At 38.0% G+C, this 14023-nt stretch overlaps 1 protein-coding gene and 1 long non-coding RNA gene across 17 annotated transcripts in view; one reads left to right on the forward strand and one right to left on the reverse strand.

Moving 5' to 3' along the window:
• Positions 1-14023, reverse strand: part of PCDH9 (protocadherin 9) — a 1094858-nt gene that overhangs the window by 1004766 nt on the left and 76069 nt on the right. The gene's annotated exons all lie outside the window — the stretch shown is intronic.
• Positions 1-14023, forward strand: part of LOC144588282 (uncharacterized) — a 139030-nt gene that overhangs the window by 60590 nt on the left and 64417 nt on the right. The window lies entirely within an intron of this gene.

Consider the following 14023-nt stretch of genomic DNA (forward strand, 5'->3'; position numbering starts at 1 on the left):
GCAAGACTTTTGGTCTCTCTCTTTTCTCTTTGCCCAAACATCCCCTGAGAACTTACCTAATACTGAATCTGACCTTTGGTTGGAAGGAGATTCCCTCATCCTTGGCCTAGAAGCAAGGTCAGCTTCAAGTTTGCATGGCCTATTAAGCCTATTCCCTTCCTTTCATGTGATGGGCAGCACTAGCCCTAGATACTAAGGCTCAACCTGCAATGCTATAACAATTTCTACTGGCAGCCAGGTGGCATCTTTTTACAAATACTGATGATGGAGTGGAAGAGGACATGAGTTTTGGTTGTTTTGTTGCAGTAGACTCTACACATACCTAGAACATTTGAAAGGGAAAGACAGAACAGGCAGTATCAGGAAAGTATCCTCGTGTACTAGAGGGGAGAGTAACCATCCTGCCCATATCCGTCCTCACTGAAACTGTTTTCAGTGCAACTGGGAAACTAACTGAGCACAGGCTAGTGACAGTACCACAAGCATAAGCATTCATCCTTGTAAGTTTTATCCAGATGACAGGACATGTATTAGAATCCTAAACTCAGGATGGAAGAGATTTTCATTGGATTTGACAGCTGTGACAAAAATAGTATTCTGGCACTTCCCAAGACTTGTTGCAAGAAGAAATGAAACTTGCCTCGAGACTTCACACATTTTTTAAGCTTACAGGGCATTTCAGAAAAATATTGTGCACAAAAGCAGAGGCACAGTTTAAAACATGAACATTTGAAATGTTGGGGCCAAATATGCATAAACACTCTTCGAAACAGGAAATGCATATATTTATTAAAAAGTGTAAAAAAATTGTGCACATTATACCAAATGCATAACTAACTGCACATAATAGGAAAAATGCACAAACATATGTATTTCAATGTAGGAAGTAAAAAATGAAGTTTAACATCCAGTCCTAGTTTTCGATGGGAATAATAATGTTAAGAAATGCAATGCAGAAATAAAATAAAATAAAGATTTCTCATTGAAATTAAAACCAAGATCTTCCATTTTGACATGAGAGAAACAGAGAGAGAGAGAGAGAGATTTGTTTCACATGCCTATCCTGAGCATCTATATGAAATTGAAGAAACAAGCTATTTCACTGCTTGAAATCTGTTGTTAGCACAGCCTTAAACATCAGGTCAGAACCATCACTCTACTCTAGTAGTTGCTTGGACATGCTAAGAAGTACAACTTGATTTAACCCTTTAGTCCTCAATCTTCCCTCAACTTTCATGCAATCCTGCTGTAATGAATATATTCACTTAGCTGATTATCGTGTATCTGTGTTTGTGCATGTGTCTGTGTACAAAAGATGAAGCATCAAGCCCAGGGTGGTGTGCAAGAATCTGCCTCATGTCAAAGACTCACAAAACTCTCAATTTGGTTGTAAATAGTATTTCCACTATTGTGGATGAGCTATTCCTGGCCAGCAGAATATGTGAGACAAACTGAAAAATTAATTGATCTAGCAGGATGCTTCAGAAGTACAGTGGTGCCTTGCTAGACGATGATAATCCGTTCCACTGAAATCGCTGTTTAGTGAAATCATTGTCTAGAGAAAAGCATTTCCCAATTGGAATGCAATGAAACCTGTTTAATGCATTCCAATGGGGAAGAATCGTCGTTGTCTAGCGAAGATCGGCCATAGGAAAGCCACTTTGCGAACTGCCAATCAGCTGTTTAAATCGCTGTCTTGTGAAGCTTAGGTCCCGAAAACACTTGTTTGTGAGCACGGAGGGAGCTGTCAAAACTGTCGTCTAGCGAAAATCGTTTGCGAAGCAGGGACCAAACATTGTCCAGTGAAATTCCCTCATAGGAATCACTGTTTTGCGAATCGCTATAGTGATCGCAAAAAGCCAATGTCTAGCAAAAAAATTGTCATGCGGGGTAACTGTCTAGCGAGGCATCACTGTATTCATCGGCAGCCATTTTCTGAAATTCATGAATCTACTAAGAAACACCCCAGAGGGAGACCACAGCTGCGATACAAGGATATCTGCAAGCGGGATCTGAAGGCCTTAGGAATAGACCTCAACAGATGGGAAACTCTGACATCTGATCGTTCAGCCTGGAGGCAGGCGGTACATCATGGCCTCTCCCAATTTGAAGAGACCCTTGTCCAGCAGGCCGAGGCAAAGAGGAAGTCACAAAGGAAGCAAAACCAGGGAGCTGGACAGGGGACAGATTGGATTTGTCTTCAGTGTGGAAGAGATTGTAACTCTTGAATTGGCCTCCTCAGCCACACTAGACACTGTTCCAAGTCCTCCATACAGAGCACGCTACCATAGTCTTTCGAGACTGAAGGATGCCTACACTAAGAAACAAAAAAAAATTGAACCTCATATGCAATAGGGAACAATCTACAAATGAGGGTTGTAGTTTTCCACCTGTTGTTTTCATTTATTAAAAAAAATTGCCCATTGCACAACACATTGTTTGTGCATCATTGCCTAAGCATGTTTGTAATAAATTTTCTGAAATATGTTAATCTATGTGCATTTTTCAAATGTGCCTATTTTACCAGATGTGTTTTTCCTAACTTTAACGGTGACAATGAAGAAATCAACATTGTTAAAGATTTTGTATACCTTGGATCAATCATCAATCCAAACTGAGCCTACAGCCAAGAACTTAGAGGATCAAGACATGGGAGGGCAGCTGTGAGGGAAATGAATTTTCAAGTATAAGGATGGGTCACTGGAGATCAAGGTAAATTTTATCAACACAATTGTATTTTTACGGATGTGAAAACTGGACAGTGAAGAAAAGCGACAGGAAAAAAATGATTCCTTTGAAATATGGTGCAGGAGGAGAGCTTTTGGATACCCTGAACTACTGAAAATACAAACAAATGGATCCTAGATCAAATGAAGCCTGAACTCTTTCTGAAGGCAAAAATGAAGAAACTGAAACTCATGTTCTTTGGGCGTATTATTATAAGACAAGACTTGCTGCAAGTGTCATCTTATCTGCATCCAATCCTGGGTGGCACAGATTGGGGAAACCTGCCTTCCCCCCCCAAAAAAAAATCTCTGACAGCAGATATAGCCCCAGTCCAAATTCCATGTAGTATATAAATTTGGCTCCTAGATTTGAACCTTTTCCTCCAACAATTGGTTAGAAAAGCAATGTGGAAATACTCTGTTCAATGTTCCCCCTCCCAAAAAAAGAAAATTCCCACTTTTTATTTCCAGTTCACATTTTGTATCAGGTTACAAGATTTCATCTTAAATTAAAATACATGTGTGTATCTAATTGCATATTGACCTCAGTTATAAGTTCTATAACTTTTGCCATTGACTAAAGCATGTTTGTGCTGTGTAAGACTGGCAAATCTCAAGGCAAAGTATATTTCACAACAAGTCTTGGGAGGTGTAAAAACACCACTTTTGTGGAGTAAAAAAATCAACATAATTTTTGGTACCCCTAACTTAGACAGTCATGAACAAGGTGGCATATCTAAAGAACATTGCACCTGTTTTTGCCTCACACAATTCTATTTGGTTGAGGGACTGAATACTGTACTTAAATAGAACTTAACAGTTGTAGAATGATGTAAAGAATTCAAAGGGATCAACCGCAGAGAAGACCTTTGTCCTTAGATAAATACATTTTGTGTTCCTTGAATAGAAACATAAAATATAGCATTAAGCCTTGAGCACAATATTGTTTCTGTTGCTTGACCTCTTCTGTCATTAACGGTTATAGTTTGGCTTAGTTCCATCAAAGTGCATCAGTTTATATACACAAGCCTTTAATCTTCAGCTATGGTTTTATTTTAGATTTCGCATGCATGGGTTATGATCATCCTGTCATCACTTCAAGCCATTTCCAAGAGGGCATCATGAAATCAGTTTAACATGTTATGTCTTCCTTTCATTGTTGTGTACTCACAGCAGGAACCATGAGTGGTAATTTTTTTAAGCATACAGTTAGTAGTCAGTTTTAAATTTCAGTTACTCAAACTAGCAAGTATTTTTTACACTTAATTCCACACAAAAAATTGAATCAAGCAACATGGACACAGATATGGAGTGGGTTTCCACCTTATGTTGATGAAATAAGTAAAGGGGAAAAAAAGAACACTGCTTAGTATAGAATATAGCAAACATTCTGATCTTCTTACTCAGGATAAGCAACCTGGATAATGTGGACCAAAGTTGCCACAAAAGTCTGTCATTGAACATGCTGCCTAACCTGATGGAAGATACAGCTTCAAACAGCTGCAAAAAAACGGCTGTAGTGGAATAAAGGAACAACCAACTGTATTCTATACACAGTTAGTTTTATGACAGGAAAGGAAAATTTCTGAACCTGAATCAAGTAAGCAAACAAGGGCAGAGTTCAAAGCACTTCTGCAACATTTTGACCCACAACTCATTCACCTACACCCTATTATATTTTTTTCCAGCAACATTTAAACAGAAACTGGTGCCTACTCTTAAGTATTTTCAATATAAGTAATAGTCCTATAAAAGCCACTTAGTGAGTCTGTGGCTAAGAGGACATTTGAATTGAATACTTCTATGGTTACTACTCCCCCTTAAGCTGTTACAGGATGCAAGGGTCAACAAATTAGTTCATTAGTTGTGAGTGTATCCATTAACTTGAGGAAACCAAGCTGAGAAAGGTTAGTGGCTTGCTCCTGGCATCCTCATGCTTGTCTCCAGAGCCACACTCCCCTCCTCCCAGCCTCAAGAAAACAGCTAGATGTCTACCCTTTGCCTTCTGAGCGCATCCACAGACCAGAATGGAATCTTCAAGCTCACCAAACTCAGCCTGTCTCAGTACTAGGGCACTTTGGCAAGGATTTCATAATCCCCAGGAGATTCTTCATCTCCAAGAGACAGCAAGACAAGGAGCACTGTGATTTCTCATCAAGGTCTCAGTAATTTGCACAATCTGTCTTTGAAGAAATTTCCTTTCCTGCTGAGAAGTACACCACCTACCCACAGGCTGTAAGCAGTATGACTGGTTGTATGCTTATAAAGATACAAACAACCCCTCTGATGCTTCTAGTTGTTGAAAGTCCATGCAACAAAGCCAGAGTAATAATCTTTTTGTGAGATTTGTTTTAAAATGTTACTTTTGCAGCTTGGCTTAATTATGTTTAAAATCATTCTCATTGTCTTCTTCTGCCAAGAGTACTGCAAATATTTCACTCTGTCAGAGGACAAGGGGAATAATTTGTACTGTCTTCTCTCACTGAAGCAAGGATGAGGCATGCAAGATGTGTGCACTTGTTGTAGACTGACATTACCTCCAGTGAAAACATCACACCACTTCCTTAGGCAGAGAAGGAGCAAGGCCAGTTGTGGCCCCTCCACCACTTCTTAACACCATGTGATGTAATAAACTATATACTGTATATGCAGTTAAAAGCAAAACACAAATGCTACTCCAGAATGAATACAGAAATATAACATGGGTCACTGTCAATAACTACAACTGAGAATGTATTTACTTTGTCTACTTTTACTTTTACCATTGTACAATCAGGAACAAAGACACCACAATGAATATGTTCTGCTCATGGAGGTGTGGACTTGAACTATTTCAGGACCACACCACTGTCCTTCGGGGTAGAGAGCTGGAGTCCCTCAGTGCGAAGCGAATGGAAACTCCACAAGAGCTTTGGTAGGCCTGAAAGTTAGACATCTTAAAAATCAAAGTGAAATGCCTGGAGATTTCAAAAGCTACTATTAGGTGACAAAACAACCCACATGGAACTGCTATCCTCCCAGCAGTGCCTAGGCTTTTCCACATAGACTTCAGCAGCACAGCTGATCAGTGTAAACATCTTTCCTCCCAACGGCTGCATTGGGCTTTTGGTTTTCACCTATCCCCAGTTGGCATGTCTGTCTGATTCGCTGGCCGTGCTGTTCGCTGCACAATGACAGGTGAACAAAAGAACAAACAACCTGGAGAGATTTAAAACATGGGAGCTTGGGGACTCCTGTGAGTTCCACTGTGCCTCCGTGAACCTCCCACTAAATACAAAAGTTGTTCTCTTCAGTGAAGGAAGCCAATAACAAACAGTTTCCCTTATGTCGCTCAGTAAACCCTCGGGGAATCAGGCGATGATGGAGTGTGGAACTCAACACGCGCTCATACACACACATATACATAAAATGTCACTGAGCTGCTTTGATATACATACTGTCAGGTACTATAGAAGCTTTGTAAAAGCCAGATGATGCCTTGTTGGTATTTTGCATGAGAAGGGATTTGCTTGATTGTGTGTGCATAGGTGTGTGTGTGTGTGTGTGTGTGTGTGTGTGTGTGTGTGTGTGTGTGTGTGTGTGTGTGTGTGTGTGTGTGTGTGTGTGTGTGTGTGTGTGTGTGTGTGTGTGTGTGTGTGTGTATTTGCCAGATAACAGTAACTCAAAAGTCCATTGAGTTACTGTTTCCTTTAGCCTTTCCATTATATTAGCAACATCCCTTTCAGGTTGTCATGTGAAGTTAGTTACTGCAGACAGATGGTGCAAATCTCCCGGGAGTATTTAGCAGCAAATTCTAAAGTGCCAGTGGAGCCTCAGAAATTTCAATACATTTCACCCCTCCCCCATTTTCCTGAGATTTCTCAATAAGTTATTGGTACCTACATGTGAAGTTCTGCAGCACATGTTACTTCTACGCTGTTGGAATCCCACATTATAGTTGGTTTTACAATTAACACTTCAAGCACCCCTCCCATTTTATAGTAAACTAAAAATGCATTCATATGACTCTTTACCTGTCAGAAAGTTGGGAAAGCGATATGGTTGTCCAAATAGCCCAGATTTGCTTCTGTGTGTGAAACAAATCTTAAGTAGTGAAGAACTGTTTACTAGATATGTAATATGTACAGGATATGAAAAAGAAAGTATGATAGTGAATACATAGCAAATATTAAGAATGAGCAGCAGTGGCAGGAATCTAGGTGATGACAGCTCCTGACAGAACTGCTTTTATTAACAGAATCCTCACCCTCCCTCCTCCCAACAAATATTCCATAACACTTGCTCTGTCTGGGGTTTTTGGAAACCCTATGATACTAGTGTTGTGCTGCACTGAGGGCTGAAGGAGGAGGTGAAGGCTGTTTCATCACAATGATGGTGCAGCATTAGCGCAACAGTAGATTTACACTATTCTCTTTTAACACTGTCCTCTTCTGCCTGCTAAAACTTGTATCTAAAACAGGAATTTCTTAGAAAAGCAAGTGTCCAGGGAAGTCCCAGTGTTCTGCCCTTAGCTGAACCGAAACCCAAAGTGGACTGTTTGTAAGATGAACCAGGACGCTTTCAGAAGCAATAAAGGGACTGTTCTACCCAGAAGCCAAACTGGAACTACAATAATTTCATTAAAGAAGTATAAAGAGGTTCCACTGCATACTGTGCACTTAACACAGAAAATAGTTTAGCCCTTAAGAGATAGAATAGTTAATAGTATGTTGGATATTAAGGAAAGAGACTTAGGTTCCAGTTGCTGCTGAGCCAGTAAGTTCTCTGATTTAATTTAAATCTATTATGATTCCTTACTTAATATACTTCACAGAGATGTTTTGATGGCATAACTTCATATACTCTAGGAACAGATCTAAAGGAATAAAGTTATCTTCTAAAAGGCTTGCACAAGCAAGAGACTGGGAAAAAAATAAAAGTACACTTACAAATGATTTCAGGGTGATGTTCATAAATGTCTTTTTCTGTTTCTTGGAACAAAAATTATACTGAAAGCCTCATATTTGCCAAAACAACAATGCATTTAGTCAGTTGTGACATGCTGCAAAATACTTGTCTTTGAAATACTGGTTAGGGACTAATGCTTTTTCCATTCGTGTAGTAGTTTCATTTCCCTCTACTACTCATGAATAATGAAGCCAGCATATACTGATAAAATAAATCTAATGATTCAGGGAAAAGGAAAGGCTGACAGAGGCAGGTGGGTGACATAAGGAAGCAGAGGCAAATGCTCACTCCACAAAAGTATTTGTAATATATTGACAGTCACTGAGCAACACAATATGATTATAAGACTCTCATTCAGAGAGTTTAGAGGAATGTATTCTCTTTGAATTCTATCACAGGGCTGACTCCCATTCAGACAGGAAGTGTGGCAGGAGAAAAATAATTTAATCTTGGTCTTTTATTAAAATTCAATTCTTTTAAAACCTCTCCAGTTTATGAATGTGGGATACTGTGCATCTCTACCCGTGATTCAAAACACTAGGAAATGGGCTGATATTGCTGTACAATACTGTGCCTGCATTGTCAGAAGGAAAAAAAGAGATGCCAACCTTTACATAGTGAAGGACTGCCTGCATATTCAAAATACCAATGGTAGTAGTCAAGATGGTTTGCAGGATACCTTCTAGTGCTCAGTACCATTTACAACAGGACCTAAAGAAAGGGAAATTCCTGGAAGCAGTCTCCTTTTTTCAGAAGGAAAACCTTTCTCACCCAAACACAAAGCAATTGTCAGTGCTGTTTTTCAACAAGTCTGAATGGCACTGAGCACAAGAGGGTATTCTGTAGACCATCCTGATTGCTGCCATTGGTGTTGTGAACATTCAGGCTGCCCTTTGCTATGTAAAGCTTGGAATCCCTTTTCCAGCTGGCAGAATATGGGCAGAATATTGGGCCATTTCCTGCCTTTTTGAACTGTGAGTATAGAAGCAAAATACCTCACATTCAAAAACCAGAGATTTTCTTTTATGTGTTTTTTAAGAATTGTATTTCCTGGCTTTTTAAAATAGAAGGTTAAGTACACATACACTAGAAATAAATTCCAACAGGAATTTGCTTCATGTAGAATTACTCAGTGCAAGAGGATCCCAGAAGATGATATGTACTATGGTTGCTGGGAGGAGACAGAAGCAAGAACAGCTGGGATGTAACTGTAGTCCCCCAAATTATTTTGAAGGGCTGTTTTGAAGTTAAGAAATGAAGCAAAAGTGCAAGTGCAACACATGCAACAGAGAAACATACACATCATTTAACCTCTCAGGTAAACAAATCTTGTTGTGTCTAGTGTTACTTGTTACTTGGCCTGAGGTGTAGATGTTTGTATTTTTAGTGGGGGACTTCTAGTGGGTGGGGAGTGTTTGGGGAATGTTATGTGTGTGCATGTGTCTGGTCTCTGGGTGTCTGTGAATTTCGTTGTATGGGTATACTGTGTATATACTTACAATGACAATAAATTATTATTATTATTATTATTATTATTATTATTATTATTATTATTATTATTATTATTATTATTATTATTATTATTATTATTATTATTATTATTATTATTATTATTATTGTCTAGAATGCGGACTAGAAAGCTATGTTTCAGTTTAAAACCATTTCCTTGAATTAGACAAGATGAGGAAGAAAAGCTATATCAGACCAAAGGTTCTACAAACATGTTGTGTGCATGTTTTCCAAAATATGTCTTCCCTCATCTTTTGAAATAGAAAAACAGGAAGTGCTAGGAGTTATCAATGATTGCCCTTGGAAAGCAAGATCAAAATCATCCATATTGTGTTTGTGTGAAAGAAAGACAGTGAAGAAAGCTAGGGACAGAGGTCAACTCATCTGAAAGGTGATGCTGGAGGAGAGTCTTACAGGTACTACAGATAGTCAAAAAGTGAGTGATCAGTCAAGTCAAGCCTGAGCTCTCATTAGAGCAGATACAAATCAACTGAGGCTATCCTACAATGAAAATACAGAACTGACCAGAAAATACAATATTGATGGGAAAAGTGGGGGAGGGGGAGATTAGTAGTAAGAAAGGAAGACATAACATGTGACATGTTGTCTCAATAAAGAACACCATAGCCATTCGTTTACAAGATCTGGGAATAATTCACAGGAAAAGTCAATGTTGCTAAGAAGTAGGGGAGGTGGGAAGAGAGAACAACTCAACATAAGATGTTGGTTTGCAAGATCTGAGCTGAGCTATTATTGATATGACATTTTGGAGGTCATTAATTCATATAGCCACCACACATCAGAAGTGATTTGATGACAAATAACACCTCTGGAGGTTTTTCTTAATTGCTGTACAACTGTATTGTGACACTTAAATGAGTGAGCTTCTGAAGATTTGTTCTCTATTCTTTCTTTAAAATATATGTTAAAATATTTTTTACAACTAGACACAGAATCCCTCTCCTGGCAATGATGCCTATTTGGCTGAGAAAAAGTTAAAAAGTTCTCCTCCTGAGAGTGCAAATTCGGTCCTGACCGACAGGGTCAAAATTTCAGATTGCTCCAGACCTGGAATTGATTTCCCTTTTGAAGACTGGTGTCAGGAGCCTGGTCACCAAAATCTGTATGTATGTATGTATGTATGTATGTATGTATGTATGTATGTATGTATGTATGTATGTATGTATGTATGTATGTATGTATGTATGTATGCATGCATGCATGCATGCATGCATGCATGCATGCATGCATGCATGCATGCATTATTTGTTTGTTTGTTTGTTTGTTTGTTTGTTTGTTTATTTATTTATTTATTTATTTATTTATTTATTTATTTATTTATTTATATCCTGCCCATCTGGTATATTCTACCACTCTGGGCGGCTGAGAGAATGTTTACTGAAAGCACTCAGGGCAGGGGCAAACACAACTGCTCTATAACTTTTCATTGCAGAAAAGCTTTAAAAGATTGTATACTACTTATTTGGAGATACGAGGCAAAAATTTCCCCTTTCTGGAGACTGTCACTTTCTTTTAATCAGGCCCTTAAAAAAAAAAACCTCTTTCCATAACAGCCGTGAATGTTTGTTGACCTGTAATTTTCCATTGCCATATGATACATTGTACTGGCTCGCTGGCAAGCCTGTATCACACATGCTCAGTTTATAAGAATCTCATTGTTTTTCCTATTTGAATGGCCTCTTATGAGGATCAATATTGCAACTCCTGCATCCTAAATACTTTCCAAATAAAAAAGTGTATGGGATAAATTATTCTATTTCAAAATAAGCAATATTTTCAATTTATATGAGCTATTTTAAAACTGGGGGTATTTAGGGTCACCTATTTTTGTATGGGGAAAATAGTTTTACTTTAAAAACAAACTCAAACTTCCCCAAATTGGACACATAACAATAGCTAATAGTTTGCAATGCCTGTGTCAAATGTGGTGCTGATCTGAAGCCCAGTTTAGAAGTTATAAGTGTTCGTTTGGGCTGACCGCAATTTTATAATTCTCTTGCAGAATTTAGATTTGCTCTGTTGAACAGTAACATAACTGCAGTATTGTGCAGCAATAATACATAAAACTAATCTGTGTAATATGCATAGATTTCTAGACTTCTTCTTCCACCTATAGATCCTGACAATGCATAGGCAACATGGTGGGATAAGTTGACCTGAGGGTAAGGGCAGTCATGTAAAAGCAGAAATTGGGATATTGGAAGCACAGGTTGGGATCACCAGAGCTTGAAATAATTCATTTAAAATTCATTACTTCTAGCTTGTTAATGAATTAACATTGATTTCAACACTCATTATTTTACCCATTAAACAATAATGATGTTAATGGGTTGTGTAATGTTGGGTTTTGTTGCCCATTTGGGCTTTTTTGGTAATTTTTCAAGCAAAAAAATAAAATTAATTTGTTAACAAGAAATCACTAATAATTAACACAACATATTAATCTTATATCTTTGATAAAATCACCATTAAAACTAACAGTTCCAAGAACATCACTAAAAAACATCAAACCAAACCAAATCAAACAAGAAATCCCAAGAGAACAATTCATTACAGATAACTATGCTATTTGTAACTTCTTTTTTTCACACTTTGTTTTGAGGAAACCCTGAAGGGCTCATATGTTGATACATGTGTAGGATGCCTTCATCTGGTTGCTGAAATGTGGCTACCAGAGGCTATCAGTGAAATTGGGCTTAGCTGGCACCACCTTACAACTCTGTAACATACATGATGGGATTTGTGTTAGCTTCATTTTTCTGAACTGCAGCTCTTACATCAGGAAGGAGAATCTGAGACAGCCCAGAGGTTGTTAAGACTCGAGCTAATGGTTAGAGTTCATGGGCACTGTGATCCACCATCTAGAGAGTCACAGGTTTCCTTTCTCTGCTGTACATGACCCTCAGTGGCCTTACTTTTTTTTTTTTTAGATTTTCTGAGTGGTTTAACTAAATTGGAAAAGAAAGAAAGAGAGAAAAAGAGACTGCAAGGCCTCAAACTAATACTTCATTGCCACATGTAAGTTGTCCAACATGCTATTATGATTATTCCTAAAGAAACTGACTGAATTCCATATGAAAAAAAATAGAGATAGAAAGCAAACTGTTAAAATAACTAAATGGCTGTCTTCATACCAAAGACTTGATATGTACAAGTATATATAATAATCAGCCACCACGCATCACCATATGTCTTATAACATCTACATGGGGAGAAAATGTGTGGAAGGATAAACAGTGATACAAATAAAATGAGGAATTTTAATTGGAGATATGTTGTCCTAATTATAGCAGATTAAACTGTCTTCCTCTTATCCAAAAGCGGATTTAAAAAAACAACTCAAGATACTATTGTTAAGAAGATAACAGTAGCTATAATGCTGTTGAACAATGAAGCTGTATGCACAATGGAGATGATATCATACTCAGAGGCAAAGCACCACTGATTATTATTACTTGTTTATTGCATTTATATACTGCCCATCTAATGGCAAGCCATTACACTTGGTGGTATATATCAGTTAAAAGCACACCCCACCAGCAAATCAAAAGACACAAATAATAATGAGAAAACTCCCTAAAGAGAACACATACATCAAATAAAAATTTGCACATAGTGAGTTAAAAATCTCTCACAGAAGGTGGATGTTCCTGAAAGCCTCTTTAAATGACTCAGTTTTTTTGAGATAAGGTACATTTTGCCTTACAACACCTACTGGAAAATGTAGAGCTATCACATTGTGTTAAACTACAGGACATGAGAATATTAGCTCAAACAAAAATTACCTAGAACTTCAACTCCAAAACTCCAACCCTTCTTTTTTCATTCTTACTGAGGAATGATACATGCTGCCCACACCTGCTACCACCACCTTTGTGGGGAGTACCCTGGTTTTTCAGTGTCCCTAGTCATGGGGATAGGTGCATGGATAATGGCAGCTCCCTGTCTTTAGACCTATCACCTTGAAAAAGAGGTGTTGAGAATGATGGCAGAAGAGGGAATGCTAATTATCCAGGTTTTAAGTCTTGAATAATGCTAGAGTGAACTTTTTCTCTCATACACAGGGATAGCTCCTCCGTCACAATCAGGTATGTCTACCAAGGGAAGAATTATACTATGAACAATACCAGAGTGGTGCAGAAGTAATTCATATGGAAATCTATCAATAGATAGAGCAACCCTATCCATTGACAGGGTGATAATACAGTTAGGTAGATACACATAAGAATCTGGTTAGAATACTTTCTCCTTTCACACACATACCAACTTTCATAACAACATGAAGTCTGCTTAGAAGCTATAGACAATCTTAAAGGACTTTTATAATTTCTTGCTAATAAAGTTATGATTGAAGTGAGTTTCATATTGTTGACATTTTAATAAGTGGTCTCTAGCATTCATCAGAAAATGAACTGGCAGGTAATTCTCTCTTCCTTTTAATTTTTCTCCTTATGCCCTAAATATTTTTTCTCACTGTTCCATTCTGAAAAATGTTGACACAAGAAAACCCATTATTTGCCATTTCTGTGGATTAATGCATACATTATTAAAAACAAGACGGCACTGAGCACAGGACTGGAACTATTACATGTATGCAATGCTCCCCCCCCCTTTGTAAAAAGCTTTGGAAATATAAGTAGATGCATCATAATACATTATATCTCTCCCAAACCTTAAAAATATACCGTATTTTTCGCACCATAAGACGCACTTTTCCCCCACAAAACAGGGGGGTGGAAAGTCTGTGTGTCTTATGGAGCGAAGAAAACAGATCATATTTTCGTTTTTTTCTCCTAAAAATTGGTGCGTCTTATGGAAAG

Source organism: Pogona vitticeps, chromosome 3 (genome assembly GCF_051106095.1).
Source record: "Pogona vitticeps strain Pit_001003342236 chromosome 3, PviZW2.1, whole genome shotgun sequence".
NCBI lineage: Eukaryota > Metazoa > Chordata > Lepidosauria > Squamata > Agamidae > Pogona > Pogona vitticeps.